The sequence below is a fragment of the Cibotium barometz genome, chromosome 9 (genome assembly GCF_041138505.1).
Source record: "Cibotium barometz isolate CiBa-2024 chromosome 9, ASM4113850v1, whole genome shotgun sequence".
Classification (NCBI taxonomy): Eukaryota; Viridiplantae; Streptophyta; class Polypodiopsida; order Cyatheales; family Cibotiaceae; genus Cibotium; species Cibotium barometz.
This window is the reverse complement of record NC_141054.1, coordinates 51,586,857-51,605,655: the sequence shown is the minus strand read 5'-3', so window position 1 is coordinate 51,605,655 and position 18,799 is coordinate 51,586,857.

Here is an 18,799-nt window from a genome sequence, read left to right as displayed (position 1 = left end):
AAAAGTAAGGCAGCTCTTGCTAGAATGAAGATCGTAGAAATAGCCAGAGTGGCATGGAGAAACCATTGCGAGACAAACCATATGGATTGAAACGCCCAGACATGGAATGATCTCAAGATTTACCTAAGGAAGAGATTCTATCCTCTCAGATTCCTGGAGACTAAGATGAATGAATTCCTGGAGTTAATCGGGAGCAAAACTATTGAAGAATATCATCAAGCATTCGCTTTCCTCCTCAAATACTCACCACCGCCGTGCTGGATGAAGAACAGCTGATGGGCCAGGTTCATTCGGGGAACGAAGGAACCCTTAGATACTCTAGTAAAGAATGCCAAGCCAGTTTCCATGACTGAAGCAGTGCGGATGGCAAAGGATTTCGCCAAGGCCTTTGTTGTCAAGGTTCCGGTCAAAGCCAACGCCATTATCTTTTAAAAGATTTTTAGCTCTAGAAGGTGATTCCAACTTTCCGCCTCCTAAGAGACAACCGAGTCAAACTCAGGAGATGGGAAGTTCCAGAATGGAAGAAAGGTCTTTTTCCCGAAACATCATCCCCTGGAATTCAACTTCAGAAGTCCCACCCTTGAACAAAGAAGTTAAATGCTTTAACTTCCAAGGATACGATCATCGTAGTATGGATTGCCCAACTCCTTTTGGATCAAGGTTTTCAGGGCAGGGAATTTAGGGACCAAGATTCTAGACTCCAGCTCCTTCCTTCCAAACTAATCAGGTTCCTTTCCATCAAAACCAAGGAAACCCTAGAGGTAGTCTGCCTAACCAACCCTCAGCTTCAATGCAAAGTAATGCAAGACCTCCGCCTCAGAATAGGGAAAGCCAAAGAGAGAATAGGGAAAGCCAAAGAGAGATATTTCCAAATCGTCCATCTACTTCCAAGGCAGTAACGCTGGAAGTAATAGAAGAAGAAAGAGAACTAAGAGATTATCCTCTAGCTGCTGCGAGATGAGGACATCTCGCATTTTTTTAAGTAGGGTAGGATGTACGATTCCTCCCCCCATCTTTTGAGATGTACTGGTGTAAGAACCGCCCCTTCAATCTCTTGTGATCATCCCCCCCTCAAAAATGGCAAAAGATCTTGTTTTGCCCCATTTTGGCCTTGAGAGAGAAAATATCTAGAGAGACGTAATTCAAAATTGATATATTTTTGGATTCAAAAATTCTCCTAATGTCTATGTTGAATTCCCGTGAAGCCGAAGTTCAAAATAAACTTTCCAATGTGCATTAGGAATTAATTGAATATGTGTATAAGAGACCTTAGCCTAAGGGTCCACATTTTCAAAAAAAAATAGATTAAGGTCCAAATAAGGTTCCAAAGGGCCAATAGGATAATCCAAGTGTTGGGATGAGATAAATACAATGAATAAAATAAAATAGCCCAAAAATGAGTAAATGCTCACATAAGATGAAGAGTTGACTGAGTACAAGGTTTATTAGATAAAAACTAAGGTATATTAGTTAAAAAATGAGATATTTAGGTGAAATGATGCATTTTTAACACCTTGGTAAGGAGGGAAAACCACTTGAGCTAGGCACCTTCTTCATCATCATTGATTGGATTTTTTAATTCAAAAAATTAAGATATTTCATCTCTCCTCTCTCTTGGTGCAAACTAGATCAAAAAGGGAACCAAACTGATTCAAATCTTGTCCAAATTGGGTCAAACTGAAGCTCGAAGACTCTAGAACCCAGTTGGGCTTGATTAGTGGCCTCCCTCACCTATAAAGAGACCCTCATTCCTTTGTATTTTCATATTAGAGCATTACCATGCTAGTATTTTATCTAAATTAGCTTATTTCTATTATCTCTCTAATTTCCCTCTTCTCTTGAGAGCTTTGGAGCTTCTCTCTCCTCCAACCTCTCTTGGGGATTGCTCTCTCTCTCTCTCTCTCTTGGTGGCCAAGGAGATGCTTGGAAGTTGGGGCCTTCACTTCTAGCCAAAGAAACACGCCGAAATGGTTTTTTTTGAATTCTCTCAATGATTTTCATCTTCTCAATCCCTCTAAAGCTTGAGAATCTTTCTAAGCAATGGTTTTTCTTCAAATCAAGCTTTCCTAAATATTCATAATGTCTATTTAGATTAATGTTAATTTTTATGCTTAATCTTAATGGTTTTCTTTAAGAAAATCTCTCCCTTGAAAAGATTAGTCATTCCTATGGCTAAATCCTTGGTAGAAGGATAGTTCTTATTTATAATCTCTTTATCTTAAGCCAAACTCTATGCTTGACAAGCTAGAGAAAGAGATTAGTGATTTTCATGATTTTTAATCTAGGAAAAAGAAAGATTAATTCTTTTAATTTTGTTTATGGCATGGAAAAATCATATAAATTCATCCTAAATTGAAAGGAGGTTATGCTAAAATGTTTAGAAATGAGGAATGATTATTTTAGTCTAATCTAGAGAATTAATCATAATTATGCTTATAATTGTGATTATAATTATGCTATGTATGCATAAATCTAATTTTAGTTTAAAAGAGAAGTTTTTATCATATTTTCATTACAAGGTTTCATTTCAAATTAGAAAATTGTACATTTCCAGTAATTGCAGCGAAGCTCTGGTAAAATTTCCCAGAAAAGAGATAAATCTTTTTTTATGCATAATTTTTAAATAGTGCAAAAAGAGGAATTCCCACGATATTCTAGATTCAAACATTTAAACGTTAAAAGATGAATTTTTGACATATTTCAAAATATGAGTGTTTTTTTATTTATTTATCAAAACTAGAATTTTAAGTATTATCATTTTATGGGGATAAATTTATGCGAAATACATTTTATGCAAAAAGAGGAGTTTTGAAAAGAGGAGTTTTGAGCATTATTCAATTGTCAAAAAAATAAAGAAGGGTATGGATAAATTTTCTAGAATCATGAGAATTATGGAAATGATTCATTTAGATAAATGAATTAGCAAATATGGGTATAATTGATTTTGTAAATCCCATGAATCTTTTATTCAGAAAGAAGAATATTAAGTATATTTTAATTTGAGAAATTTGAGAAAGAATGTGAAAATATTCATCAAGAAAACTTGGATAATTCTTAATCAGAAAAAGGAAATTGAATACATGGAACTTTTGGGAATTGACGTACATGTCTAGATTCTCGGCAGATAGAATCTTGGAGCACTTTCTGAACGGGAAAAGGACTTCCCAGAAAAAGACCAGAAACACGCTGAGTTGAATGAACATATGACTGATTTATTTCTAGTTTCCTTGGAAAAAGGAAAGTGGAATCCCTAAGAGGATCAAGGATCCTAAAAGTGAATGGAAATTTAGATTCTATGGAAATTTAGATTTAAACAGGGGATGTCGATCAAAAGTCCTCATTAATGAAGCTTAAGGAATGAAGACACTATTCCTTAAATGCTTTTCCTGAGTTTTTACTATAAAATTTTGTTAAAATTCATTTTTCCTTTTAAACCTTCAACAACACTCTAATACTTAGATTTAATGGAATCAAGAAAAAGTTGCCTTTAACTAAGCGAAGCAATTAGCTGAAACTTAGAAAAATTTTCATCAGTATATTGAGAGTAGAGTATTTGTACTTTAAGCCTAAGTTGAATGGACGTAAATGGATGTGATGTGATGTGATGTGGATCTGCATAGACATAAATAGGTGTGATGTGATGTGGATCTAGATAGATGTAAATGGATGTGATGTGGATCTAGAAAGATGTGAATAGATGTGAATGGATGTGAATGGATGTTAAATGATGTGAATGGATGTGAATAGATGTGAATAGATGTGAATGGATGTGAATGGATGTGAATAGATGTGAATGGATGTTAAATGATGTGAATGGATGTGAATGGTTGTGAAGTGATGTTAATGGATGTGAATGGATGTGAGTGGAAGTGAATTGATGTGAGATGATGTGATAAGATGCGAATTGATGTGAGATAATGTGATTAGATGTGAATTGATGTGGGATGATATGATTGGATGTGAGTTGATGTGGAAATGATGTGATTGGATGTGAGTTGATGGGGGATGATGTGATTGGATGTGAGTTGATGGGGGATGATGTGATTGGATGTGAATTGATGTGAAAATGATATGATTGGATGTGAGTTGATGTGGGATGACATGATTGGATGTAAGTTGACGTGGAAATGATGTGATGTGATATGGGTTGATGTAGAAAAATATGAGAAGATGAGAAATGATGAGGAAAAATGTGAAAGGAAGTGGAATATGATAAGGAATAATGTGAAAGGAAGTGGATTGATGAGATATGATGAGGAATAATGTGAAAGGATGTGGAATGATGAGGAAAGATGGGAATTTGTTTAGAATTGTATTTTAAAACCTGTTTTTTAAAGATTGTTTTATTTCAAGAATGCTGGGTAAGCATTTTTACTATCTTGTTGATTAAGGTCGTGAGTGAGGACCTAAGTAAAAAGGTTGAAAATAGATGACAGAGAGTCAATAAAGGACATCTCACGTGGCAAGGTCGGCCGAGGTCTTGACCAACCTCGGTTCGATTAAAATGGTGAGCTTTCGGTATGGTGGATGAGCGACCAAGGAAGCGACCTATGCGTGAAGCGCTAGGTGACCTGCAAAGGAGCCTAGAGGGTGCTGACCATACGGTGCTTAGGCTCTAGGTCACCGAAGAAGATACCACGCGTGCGTCGAGGAAGAAAATGGAACAATGAGTTGGAGTTATTTTCTGAACATGGGCATGGATCTGGTTGATTGGCCTTGCTGGTCTTCAACGGATGAGTCCATGGCTCTTTTATATGGATCTTGTTGGTTGATCTTGCTAATCTTCAATGGAGAGTCCATCTAGATTTTATTATGTGATTATATTCCCAGGCACTATGAGTTAGAAACTAATGAAAAGGTCCCTGAAAAAGAGTGAGCAGGTGGTGAGCATTCTGGTTTTCCAATGATGCCATAGGAATACCGATAAAGGAATGATTGAAATGGGATTTCAAGCTAGATATTTTGGAGGATTATGATTAGTGATACTATGGTTTCATTAAAAGATTGTTTTAAAGACAACCGAATCTGTAAAAAAAGGCAATTTCATATTGGGTGTGTAAGTGGTGTGACTACCTTGAATTTTGCTTGAAGCATCGGCTAGGGGACCTGGGAACTCTTTTCCTTGGTACCCAAGATAAAACATAACTAAATTTCTAAATGAATCCTATCAATACAGTGGTTGGGCAGTTTGCTAACCCATGGGATTGGATGGGGTTAGGCTGGGCTGATGGATCCCTAAAATAAGACTCAATTCTGTTAAGTTACGATAATTAAAGTAAATCACGGATAACCCTTGTTCTATGGAAAAGAATCAACGGCTGTGCCTCTTGATGAGGAAAAAGGCATTGGTCTTTATGATCCAAGTGCAAGTTCCTCCCTTGATCTGGTCATGTGACCTGCGGGTTCAGTCGGAATGAAAAAGGGTAAATTAAGGCTCTTGACTACGTTAGAGTAATTTTTCCTGGAGGAATCGTGTAAGGTACCCCCTTCCAAAATAGGGGAAACACTTAAGATAGTCTACTAAGTCTTAGCTTGGAGAAAATTTCCTACTCGATCATCGACACCTTGACCATGTAAAGATTCAAGGATACGACTTGTAGGTAAGACCTAGTCCTATCTCGCAGGGGGAGCGTGGTCTTCTAAAAATCAAATTACCCATAGGGTAATTGATCATAATTTGGGCAACTACTAATCTTGATTCCTAGGAACAATGCTTTTTTCCTCATCCATGCAAGGCACAGCCACTGGCCTAGTCTCCCTAGAATAGAGTTACTTGAGAACCTAATTATCTAGCATAGGGCTTTCACCTAATTTGTTGGAAAGCTACCCTACTAATCGGGTCCACCCATCCGTAGGATGGTGTCGTCTCGAGTCATTCTATCCTCCCACTTTCCACCCTACTCACGTGTCAATTTGTTTTCTAATTAATCCTACCACACTATTTGACATAAATAAACAGCGAACCTCATTCTCCCAATGGTATGAGGGATACCGTGGGCCAACTCCGGGCCTTACTAACGTCTCCACCGTTCGGCTACACAAGCACAAGAACGGGGCAGCATCAAGGCAGGGAGAGTTGTACTTGTACCTTAATTTAACCAAGATAACAATCCATTTACTCAACTAAACCATAGGACTAGAATCTATGTTACCTTCTTAAGAAAACAATCCTTTTTCACAAAGATTTTAGCATTTCAACTTGAGATTGCGATAAGACATTCTTTATTAAGGCATATGCTGTTGTTTAAAAGAATACAAACTTTAACTACTAGTAACTCAATCAAATAGATCACTATTAACAATTAATAGAGAAGCCAGGGCAATACCTCAACCCCTAAGAACGATATATAATTGAAAAATAAAATAAAATATATACCTTATAGAAATTTATCGTTTATCGCTGTCTTTGCTCGTTAATAAGAGTTTCAAAACTTGATATATGAGAATAGAGAGTCTTCTAATACCTCTCTTACGATTGAAATCATCCGATCATCCCCAAGATTTATCTCCTCTTACTCGTGCTCTGACTTTTCTCTCTTTCGAAGGTCTATGGCAAAATAGCCTTCTCTTGCAGGGCTACGACATACTATTCTTTCTTTAAAAGAAAAGCTATGGAGTTTTGGTCTCTTCCCCAGAAAGACTATAGTAATCTAACCTTCTCTTCTAAGAGATTAGATAAGAATGAAGGGATATATACATCTCAAGCTCCAGGATTATCTTGAGGCTACTTGTTGCCTTCTTACAGTTTTTCCTGTGTAGAGAGCCTAACAGAATCAACAAATTGTTTCGGCCATAACTCTCTAACAAAAACTCAGAATATGGTTGCATAACCAATCAAAAGAACCGGAAGGTATCTAGTCTACAAGCTTACAAGGGTAGAATAGGCAAAAACGTCTGTATATAGCCACAAACGTGCCATCTTTAGAAATGTGTTACTTTTCGATATTTTTAGTATGCATGGACTCTAAATAAGTAAAAGTACTCTAAATACGACCTCCTATCACCTAAATTCAAATTTCTATTTTTGGAGATACTTATCTCTTAATAGAACTATTCTTGTCTTCCTATTTCTTTTAGGATTTTTGGAGCTAATATTTTTATTCTAACACTTTCCTAATATTTCTAGCCTTATTGTCTCACTCTTCTCTAAGTACACTCTCTTTCCTTATTGAAATCTATATTAAAAGAGACGCATACATGGCTTGGGAGGGACTTACGATCTCCCCCACTTAAAAGATTCGAGATGTCCTCATCTCTCGCGAGCTGGGGTAGTATCTAAGTAAATCCTCCTGTCTCTTTCAAAGCTAGGTAGAAATCTTCTTTTATCTAAACATTATTTCGAGTCCCTTATTTCATGTGTTTGGCTTGTTTTGTTGTGCCTCCAAAAAGGTCTATTATTCTAAAGCTAATTGGCATTATTATCCTAAATTCATGCATCCATATACCTCTCATATGCTATGAACCTTCAAATTTCTTATTCTATACCCCCAAGTAATATGGTACTTAACAAATTGTCATGGAAAAACGTAAGGGAATCAATCCTTTATGCAATCTAGCCTATGATAGCAATTTCATAATCTTAGTATTGTCTTGTAGAATAGCTCTATTCATCATGCACATTACTTCACATGAATCTTGCACCAATCCTCTTCTATTTACTCATAGAAATACTTGTTGAATTCGATTATCGCGTTAACCCTGCTATCCCTATTTTTTGGCCTAATTTTTGCTCTAGCTCATGATTCCTTGTAGCCAGGGGGGCTTGACATTCCTCTTGAACTAAGGGACCTCTTCTTGATTAACATGGAAGGACTCATGTCCTTCTCGACACTTTCTATATAAAAAAACTTTATCATAGTCTCTGGCTATAATTATGGCTTCTGAAATAGAGGATGGTTTTGCATTCTTGACGAGGTTATTCAATGGTAGATTAAGCTTCCAAATGAATCGATGGAGAAGAGTTACCTCATCCATCTCTAGAGCAAATTGGAGAAGTTTAACAAAAGTTTGGTGTGGTATTCATTTAGGGTCTTCCTTTCTTGGGTTAGCTCCAAAAATTCATTCATTTTATCCTCTCGAAATCTTGGAGGATAAAACCTTTCTCAAAGGTGTAATTTCATGGTATCCCATAACTGATTCTGATTCTAGTGGTTGGTTAGATTGACAACAATGCTTCCAACTAATTTGGCATTTCTTACGATTTTTAGATGCGAGCAAGGGTGAACTTGCTTCTTTCATTGTATCCATTAAAATTTCAAAACTATCAAATACTTATCATAGCACCACATTTGAAGGCAGTCAAGATTAATACATTTGAGATCTTCATTTTTTTGAGGATTACACATTTGGTGCCTTGGGACTGACACATCCAAAGATTATTAGGATTAACACGTCTGAGATGATTAGTTTTTTAAAAATTACACATCTAATATCTTGGGATTAACACATCTAATAGCATGATCCTCTGGGAATTACACATCCAAAGTTAGACCCATGTTTGTCTGAGATGGGGTCAACATCTTGGATGATCGTCCTAGTGTAAAGCATCCAATGGATGGCATTCACACGTCAACTATTCTAACCTTAATGGAGTTATAATCTTAATAATTTATAATATACAAGTTAATGAGATATATCTTGAAAATTTCTCTAAACAAAGTTTCGGTCTATCCTTCTAGTCATTCAGTCTCTCACTAGTTTCTTAATTTGATCGCCTATTTTTTTCCTTAAAAGGTTTCCTCCCCAATCTTATTTCTCAAATTTATTGTACAAATATCTCGCGTGTGCACCCCCAAGATACAAGCACAATTTCATAGGATGATTGTCTCAACATGTGAGGATATTCAAATCACTTTCATGGCCAGTAGAGATGATTGATTTATCCTCATATGATAAACAATCACTTGTTTTAATCCCTTAACAGTTAACCTTTGAAAAACAAATCCTAGGAACTAAGATTGGCTCTAATACCACTTGTAAGGTTCCCCCCTTCCAAAATAGGGGAAACACTTAAGATAGTCCACTAGATCTTATCTTGGAGAAATTTTCCTACTCATCGTCGACACCTTGACCATGCAGAGATTCAAGGATACGATTCATGGGTAAGACCTATTCTAAAAATCAAATTATCCATAGGGTAATTGATCATAATTTGGGCAACTACTGATCTTGATTCCTAAGGACAACGCTTTTTTCCTTATCCATGCAAGGCATAGGCCGCTGGCCTAGTCTTCTAGAATAGAGTTGCTCGAGAACCTAATCATCTAGCGTAGGGCTTTTACTTAATCTGTTGGAAAGCTATCCGACTAATCGGGTCCACCCATCCATAGGATGGTACCATCTCGGGTCATTCCATCCTCCCACTTTCCACCCTACTCACGCGTCAATTTGTTTTCTAATTAATCCTACCACACTATTTGACATAAATAAACATGTTCCTTGAGAAGCTTTCTAAGCAATGGTTTTTCTTCAAATCAAGCTTTTCCAAATATTCATAATGTCTATTTAGATTAATGTTAATTTTTATGCTTAATCTTAATATTTTTCTTTGAGAAAATCTCTCCCTTGAAAAGATTAGTCATTCCTATGGCTAAATCCTTGGTAGAAGGATGATTCTTATTCATAATCTCTTTATCTTAAGCCAAACTCTATGCTTGACAAGCCGCAGAGAAAGAGATAAGTTATTCTCATGATTTTTAATCTAGGAAAAAGAAGGATTAATTCTTTTAATCTTGTTTATAGAATGGAAAGGAGGTTATGCTAAAATGTTTAGAAATGAGGAATGATTATTTTAGTCTAATCTAGAGAATTAATCATAATTATGCTTATAATTATGATTATAATTATGATATTTATGCATGAATCTAATTTTAGTTTAAAAGAGAAGTTTCTATTATACAAGTTTTCATTTCAAATTAGAAAATTGAACATTTCTAGTAATTGTAACTAGTGAAGCTGTGGTAAAATTTTTCAAAAAAGAGATAAATCTTATTTTTATGCATAATTTTTTAATAGTGCAAAAAGAGGAATTCCCATGATATTCTAGATTCAAACATTTAAATGTTAAAAGAGAAATTTTTGGCATATTTCAAAATATGAGTGTTTTTATTTATTTATCAAAAGTGAAATTTTGAGTATTATCATTTTATGGGGATAAATTTATGCAAAAAGAGGAGTTTTGAGCATTATTCAATTGTCAAAAAAATTCCACATGGGATGACTTAAGCTCAAGCACCAATAGTAGTGAGGAGTCTAAAATAGATACTGAAAGCGACATCAACTCCTCAATTTACCACAAGAAAAATAGAGTTGATAACATCAAAAGAAACTACAGGGAGTAGCTCCAAATATGATACATATTCCCAATCTGAAGAAAGGGATTAAGTTCTACAAAACACCAAGGAGAATCTTTGAAGATGGCAGAGATGTAAAAGCTATACAATGCATCATTATAGAAGGATGCAAGAGAGAATAACTATAGCCCAATGACTCCAGTACATGGGTGCAGCAGACTTACATAAAAATTGTATAGACAATTGAGGAGATGAGTTACAAAAGGTCAAATATTATAGGCCACCACCAATTGATATAGCCAAGGTGAAAGTCTTTGAGATGAACCAAAATTTAGTTTCTCAACTAGGAGAAAACAAAATCATGAACTCATTTAGAAGGAACGAGAGGCTAAGGCTATAGTTGAACCAACTGATGAAAGGAAGGAAAATGATCCTAATTTTTACCCAGCAACTAAGCATTACAAGGCATACACCATAGGGAAACACATGTTAGTGTTTGATAATGCCAATTGTAACCCCACAAGTGAGAGTGGTGAAGTCTATGATGGGCCTACAGAGGTCAAGGAAGTAGACTTGGCTGAACCAAAAAAACAATCCTAAGCTTGTCTAGATAGTCAAGGACTTAAATAAGGCTGAGGAGGCTAAACTTGTAGCTCTCATCAAGGAGTATAGGGCCTACTTTGCATGGTGGACTTATCATGACATGAAGGGAGTGTGTAAGGTCCCCACCCTAGCTGGGTCAATGGGATCCTTTTGATAGGCAGCTAAGTCCCCTTGTTTTTGATTGACGACACCTCGATCTCTTGTAGCTCTCATCAAGGAGTATAGGGCCTACTTTGCGTGGTGGACTTATCATGACATGAAGGGAGTGTGTAAGGTCCCCACCCTAGCTGGGTCAATGGGATCCTTTTGATAGGCTGCTAAGTCCCCTTGTCTTTGATTGACGACACCTCGATCTCTTGGAAATACGAGGATACGAGAAAACAGAGGGACCTAACTCTATCTCACAAGGGAAACGTAAGTATTCTAATAGAAATCTATTCCTCCGATCAAACGGCACTCAATGTGCGTGATCGAGGATGGAACAAGTCCGCACTTGGTTCATAGAATTAGTTCATGGAAGCCAAAGTCTTTTTCCTCTTTTCTTTATGAGGCATAGCCACCACTGGCTTATTCTCCTAAAATGGAACTTGTTCAGGCACTATTCTATTACAGATTATAAATAATAATTATGTTGGAAAGTTACCCGACTCACATCGGGTCCACCCATCCATAGGATGGTGCCATTGGGGCATGCATCCACCCACGCACCCAATCATTTTTGTTATCTAGTTAGGTCCTACCACACTGTGAAATATATAAAACGTGTTCTTTAATTAAAGACGGTCCACAATGTTCCTTTTAAAATAGCCTTTGAGAACAATATTTACATCAAATAGTTCTTACCACAAAATGTTCACAATAGAGACCCTCAAACCGGGTCCATAGGCAAATCCAGGCTTCCATATTCATGTCCATAGACATATCCAAACCAATACCAACCCATCGATGATCTAGAATTCGTAATTCTAGAGCCTAAACCAGCTAGGTATACCTCACGGACCATACTCCCTCGGCGTCAACTCCTCGATGAAGGCCAAGCCGGCCTATTACCCCCTTAGGTCCTGTCGCTTGTACCAAACCCTCCCGCTTCTCAGAGAGGACGTGTACTCATGAGGTGGGCTAATTCACCGTGCTAGCCTGGGCCTGCAGAACTAGGCAGCATCATAATCACATATCCACCCTGGCGAGGTGGAACTCCAGTTCCCAGTGGCATGGGAGGGGATTACTGTGGGCCGACTCCTGGGCTTGCTACTACCTCGGCCTACAATTATACAAGCCTAGAGTGGAGTTAGAAAAGTAGGGGAGAAGCTGTAACTACTACAGATTAGCAATGAAACCAACAAACATATCCATATGTTGGCGGTTGGACAACCGTAGGTGGTTAGCCACCTTACTACCGAGTCAGGTCAGCGTCATTGGATGTCAAAGACGGCGGAATGTCATAGACAGCGAAACGACACACTTTACTATAGAGCCGGTGTGCCACAATTAGGTGTGCCCACGTACCTTATATTCGGGGAGTATTTAGATCATTCACGTTAGTTGTTGAGTTATTGAGTAGTTACTAGGTAGAGAGTGTGTGTGCTGTTGTATGATTCATTGACGATTATGGATTTTGGCTGAGAGCAACAATCGATACACCTTCTTTGGTTTCCCTTTTCTTTTATGTTGTTCTTTCTCCGTTAGGGCAGAAATGCCGCTAACACTTTGGCCACCATGAGGGATGCAACCTCCTTGGTGATGAAGACCAGTGTGATCGCACAACAAAGCAGCAGAGCAAAGCTTTAAAAGAAATCACTCTCTGCCTCTCCTGTCTTCAATCACATACTACTGCTGCCCTAGGTCAATATTAGCAACCCTTATTGGGAGATTAAGCTCGACCATTTTTCCGTGGACTCAATCGTGCGAAGGGTACTACCCATTCAATTGGGTCGTTTCTGCTTCACCCAAATGCTGATCTCTTCGCCCAGACTGCTGATCTCTTTGCCCAGACTGCTGCCTCCGCGCTGTCCCTTCGCTTCAACCAAATGCTGATGTCGCCACCCAGACTGCTGATCCGGGAAGCATCCAACTTTGCTCGTCGTAGCTCGTCTGCCTCGCCCCCTCACAGTCGAACTGCCGACTTAGCCTCAAACTCCACCCGCCGATCCCGACTCCGGAAACCGTCGTGCCCGCAAGTCCCGGACTTCTGATTATCCGACGGCAACCCGAACCTCCGCATTCCGGACTCCTTCGACACCCTCACTGCGCATCCGCTGCGCTTCATCCACACCGACTCGAGTGACCCTGAAACAACGCTTTCTAAATCCAAAGAACGGTGCAGACTCCATTGCCAACTCGGAAGCAGATCAATCTGCTCCATGATTAACCCAAAGAAATAGCCTCCGCTTAAAGACCCGGCAAGTGCATAGGCTTTGCTTGGACAATCCGGACTCTATCCCCCGGAATGGCCGGTTGCTTTCTTCAACACACCACGGCTGCTCAAGCCCGGAACCGAATCAAGCTTCAGCTTCCTAAACCCGGAAGTGGATGAGGCCATACATTTGTAAGCATCATGTTCCTAGTGTTTTGGCCCGGACTGAACCTGTACAAACCTGGCTGCGTAGCACACACAAGGTAAGCCTAGAAGATACATGTTGTTGACCGCATGGGCTGTGGCGTACATGCAAGCAGCTAGGCTGCCAAGCTACTACATATCAAGTCACATGTGTTGGTGCAGCCGTCCACGCTTTTTCTAAACTCGCTGCTCCCGATCCGCTCCTTCCGCATGAATTTGTCCGGGAGCTATCATATTCCATACTCTACGCAGAACTCACCAAGATGACACTGACCGCCTGAGGGGCTAAACCAATAATCAAGGTGGACAACCTGATTCCACCAGATTTGGATGCAAGGGTGATAGTCGAGTACTCGGATGATGCTAATATGTCCAGAGTCCAGTCCGACATCCACCTACAATTCCGTGAATTCATTACGTGCTGCAAAGTATGCTAGATCTAGATAAACGTGGCTGATGGCTCGAAAAGCAGGTAAGCACTGTGGCAGCATCACTCCAATGAATGTGTGACTTGCAAGTAGTGTGGCCAACATGGCCATCAAACCAATGATTGCTTATACCATGTATGTGGCCAATGTGGATTCCAAGGTTAGCTCCCGAGTATGCCCACATGCATTGTTGGAGCAGTTTGAGGATGTATAGCACCGATTGCTCAAGCGGAAGAATGCCGGCGACTTGATCGCTTTCTGAAGAGTAAAAAGGAGCTAAAGCAGTTTCTCAAAGATGTTGCCTCAGCCCTGGAATGGCATTCCCAACACCCTCTCGAAGAACCCTCGAAGAGGAGACTCCTTGTTGCAGGATATGGCATGCACGGTAATTGCAACCGGAAACTTCTTGTCTGATGTCAAGCATGCAATTGCAAACCTTGAGGATGAGGATAGTAGTTCGGACACCAGCCTAGAAAATGACACTGAAGCTTTTGATGCTAATCCGGAAGCTGACTATGGTTACCATGATAATGCAGCCAATATGGCTGCAATTGACCATCCAAATGAGGAGCTTTTGGCTACCCGGAGGGTCCTTGAAGAGCATGGTGGTAATCAATAGTAGCACATTGATTATATCCCCCATGTCAGTGATGGTGCCTGGCATAAGTTGAATGAGCAGCATGTCCTCCTTCCCGCCGATGAGGATGATGCCATATCACTTCCAGAAGAAGCCCATAACAATGATGAACCCAATGAATGGCACATGTTCTCGCCAACAAGCAGGGCTGTCGAGGTCATGAACACATGGGCTGAAAGGTTTCCAGATTCCGGCTTTGTACCTCTTACATATCGACATCCCCATGATCAATCCAAATTGGGTTTTGGCCAAGTATGGTCGGATGGACAACGTTCCGATGTGGCGGAAGATGATGATGTACATGAGGATGACCATCCCTTGGCCAATAGCCAATCAAAGCAAACGTTTCTAGAATCTCCATCATAAGGGCCATTTATGGTGAAATTCCTGGATGATCTGGAAGAGGAAGCTCTAGCTGCACATACACATGCTATATCCAAAGAAGGCTTGACCTAGGATATTTTCAGTTTGGTTGATAATACCTAGGTGGAAATCATTAGGACATTTTGGAGGTCATTCGTAGGGCCTTGTAAGAAAATGGTCGATTCTTATTTTCTCTCTCTAGAAAAAATCTTGAAATATTAAAATAAAGAGAATGTAAAAGTCATAAAAGTGTAGTCTCCAAGCCAGAGAGGTAAATTTTCTTCCACGCGGCCGTCTTAAAGTTTATTGGAACCTTCTTTGAAATGATACATTCAAAACTACAAGAGTGAAGTTAGTTTAGGAGGATATTATTATAGGAAAGAGAGTTTGGAGGGAATTAGAACCTTGTTGCGTGACGGGCTTATTTAGGGCTCTTGTAAAGAGTTCCAAGTTGTAGATGAGTATGGGAGTGGGCTTGACAATAATCCCACATGGGAACTTTTGGGAGTTTTAGAGTTTTTGTATAAAAAGTGGCTCATTTGAGAGCTTATGGACACATTGGGCTAAACTCATGTTTGAGCTCTCTTGAGACTAGCTCTCCCTCTTTTTCCATAGAGGTGCAAGCTCTTCTCTCTCCCCATCTACATTATTGTAAGTTCTTTTTTTGTTAATTCAATGCAATGAGATGATGTTTGTTTGTCTCTCTTCTCATGTCTATTCTCTAGTGTGCATGTTTCTTTATTGATAGTTTCAAGGTTTGTGTGCATGCTAGGGAAGTAGGTGCTTGAGAATGAAGAATGCTTTGAGCTTGTGTATGCAATAGCTTAGCTTTCTTCTTGTATTGGATGCATGAATGAGGGGGATGATGAGTGAATGAGTTAAGGCAAGATTGAGCTTGTGTGTGTGTTAAGTCTATGTCAATGGTAGTAGTATTCTTAGCATTCTCTCCATTTGTGGATAAGCTTTTGTGCACATCCCTAGCTCCGACGAAAGGGATGCAAATCCCATTGGATTGAGCTACATGTGGATCATACTACTCTTGCTAGTAGCTACAAGTGAGAGAGTTTTTCGTCTCTCCATTGGCGCCGCTGCCGGGGAGAAGACTCAAATCCGGTTGAGAGTGTGTGGAAACCACCACTATTTCCTCTTTTGGTTGCAAAACCATTGAGTGATTAGGTTAAGTTCAGGTGTGCGATCCCGGTGTGAGTGGATAAGGTTAGGATAAGAAAAAACCCATTGAGCGGTTGAGGTTTCTCTCGCATTGTTTTTTATGTTTTATTGCTTTTATGCTTTTTCAAGTACCGTTCATTATGCTTACCTTCATTGTTTTTTGTCATTTCATGCTTTCATGCTTTTCGCTAACATGTATGTAATTAGTAAAAAATAATGCTCGGCCAAGGATTACTTGTTTCTTCATTATCTCGGTAGGCATGACCAAAAAATTGCTCACCCACCACAGGGCCTGTTTGCAGCATAGATAACACTTTGGTATTCTTGTTATTGATGCCTTTTACTCTCAAAGGAGAAGTGACCCCAACTAAGGCTTTCCCAAATAAAAGAGGCCCAGGCGACCTACGGGTGAGGCTGGCCGAAGGCTGGCTGCAAGTAGAGCGGGGAGGCGAGGGCTGCTGGCCAGGAGGCAGCTGCGGTGGCGAGGGCGTTGCTGTAGTGGCCAAGGCTGATTGAAAGCCGTTGAAGGCCGGGTAAAGAGGCGCCGAAGAGAACGCAAGGAAGCGAAGCAGCGAACGCGAAGGTGAGAAGGCGAAGGACGGAGGAGGCGAGGGAAGGCGGCTATGGAAGGCAGAGTGAAGGAGTGGCCGGGGGCACACTGGCCACCTGGCTGTGAAGGAGCTGGCGAAGGTCAGCGTGGAGCGCAAGCAGACGAGGAGAAGTGGTTGGCGGGGTGCTTGGAGCCAAGGCGAGTGGCTGGCTGTAGGGCGGTGGCGAAAGGAGACGAAGAATGGCAGGCCGTTGACTGGCGGCTAAGAGGGGTTGTTGGCTGACTAGTTCGAAGGCATGGAGGCTTCAGCTACCGGAAGGCGTGGTGGTGACTGACCGAGGGCAACAGGCCAGTGCGAACGTGAGGTGGCCGGGCCTCAGCTGAGGTGCGAAGTGGCCAAAAGAGGCGGCTGCTGCTGCAGGCAAAAGAGGCGGCCGTGTAGAGGGTGAAGGGCCGTTGAAGGCTGGAAGGTACTGAGGCGGTGCAGCTAACGCTGTGAAGGAAGCGGTGGTGAGGCGAGCGAAGGACCAGCAGCAGACGAAGGCGCCGAAAGAGGAGCCGACTGCAGAAATCGCGGAGGAGATAACGAAGATAAGGTTAGTAATTTTTTATTTTTTTTATTTTATTAATTTTCATTTTTTTGTATTTTTTTGAAAAAAAAATAAAATAAAATAAACAATAAAACAATAAAAAATTTTAAAAATAATTTTTTTTTAAAAAAAGAGAAAAGAAAGAAAAAAAGAGAAAAATAATAATAAAAAAATAAAAAATAATTTTTTTTGTAAATTATGTATTTTTTTAGGAGTCCATATTCTTTGCATATTCTGTAATTTTTTATTTTTTTTTAAATTTCTATAATTTTTTGCATAATTAGTGTAACTTGGATTTTTTTAAAATTTTTGTAATTTTGTGCATAATTAGTATTTTTGTGTAATTAAGAAAAAAGTAAAAAAAAAGTAAAAAAATAAAATCATAAAAAATAGATAGTTACACACATATTCATGTTAGTTGCATTTAGTGGTTAGGTAGGGTAAAAAATATATATATATATACATAAATATATATATATATATATATATATATATATATATATTTTAACAAACAAAAAAATAAAAAAAACCAAAAAAATTTGACCTTATGCACTTGCGGTCGGGACGTCATATAGACACTGCCATAGGGCCTAGGGCACCTTCTAGAGTACCTACGCAGGAAAGTGGGACCCAATCGGTAGGAAATTTGGCAGATATTGCTGAAACCTTTTCCGAATCCCAATCTGATACCCTTTCCAGAAGAACTAGCTCATTGTCCATGGACAATCTAGGGCAGTCAAATAGTCATCTCTTAGCCCCAAATAGGACACCCACAAGATCTTTTAATCCATTTGAAGCCGACACCATGGGGTTAACACTCAATGTGAGACTCCAATATGTCTACACGAATGCTCAAGGAGTTGAGATCTTTAGGGATCCACAACAACGGTATCTTGTTAAGATCGCAGACTTTTTCTCAGAACTTGATAGAGCACCTCTAGTCAATGACCAGGGTAACATGTACATGGGTGGAGATGGTGTTCGCTACGAGGTCACCTATCATCCAGAGAATGTAGACAAATTAGGGGAGCTCTCTAAAAGCGAGTTCTTAGACTTATCAAAGCTTTCGAGAGCAAGGGAGTCTAGAGATGATTGGCTCATTGAGCCGGACATGCCTGGACCCTCCAATGCCCAGTCCTCAAAGCCATCCATAGATGATTTACTTCTTGTAGATCTAAATTTGGAAAGGGATAAGAAAGGCAAGAGCAAAATGGATCAGGGGACTGAGAACCAATGGGAGTTTGTACGACAAATTCTAGTGACAAAGGTCTTACAGGATGACCCACTTCAAGAGGTCTATAAGGACTCTTTAGAGGGATATTATGCCACAGCTAGATTGCCAGAGCTAGATCTTCCTCTAGCACTTGTGGTGGTAGTCGAGAAGCTTGCAGGACACATGAACCGAATCGTTGATAAATGGGCCAATGAATACCGAACCTTAGATTGGAAGGAGATTCGGGAGCTCATGTGGAAAGGAGATTCGGGGCCAATGAATACCGAACCATTTTTCATGGAAGTGTTCAACAAATACAGCTAAACCAGGAGAGACAGTGGAGAAACTGTTGCTCCTCCCCTACGAGAGTTCACTGGAGAGGGACCCTCAACATCA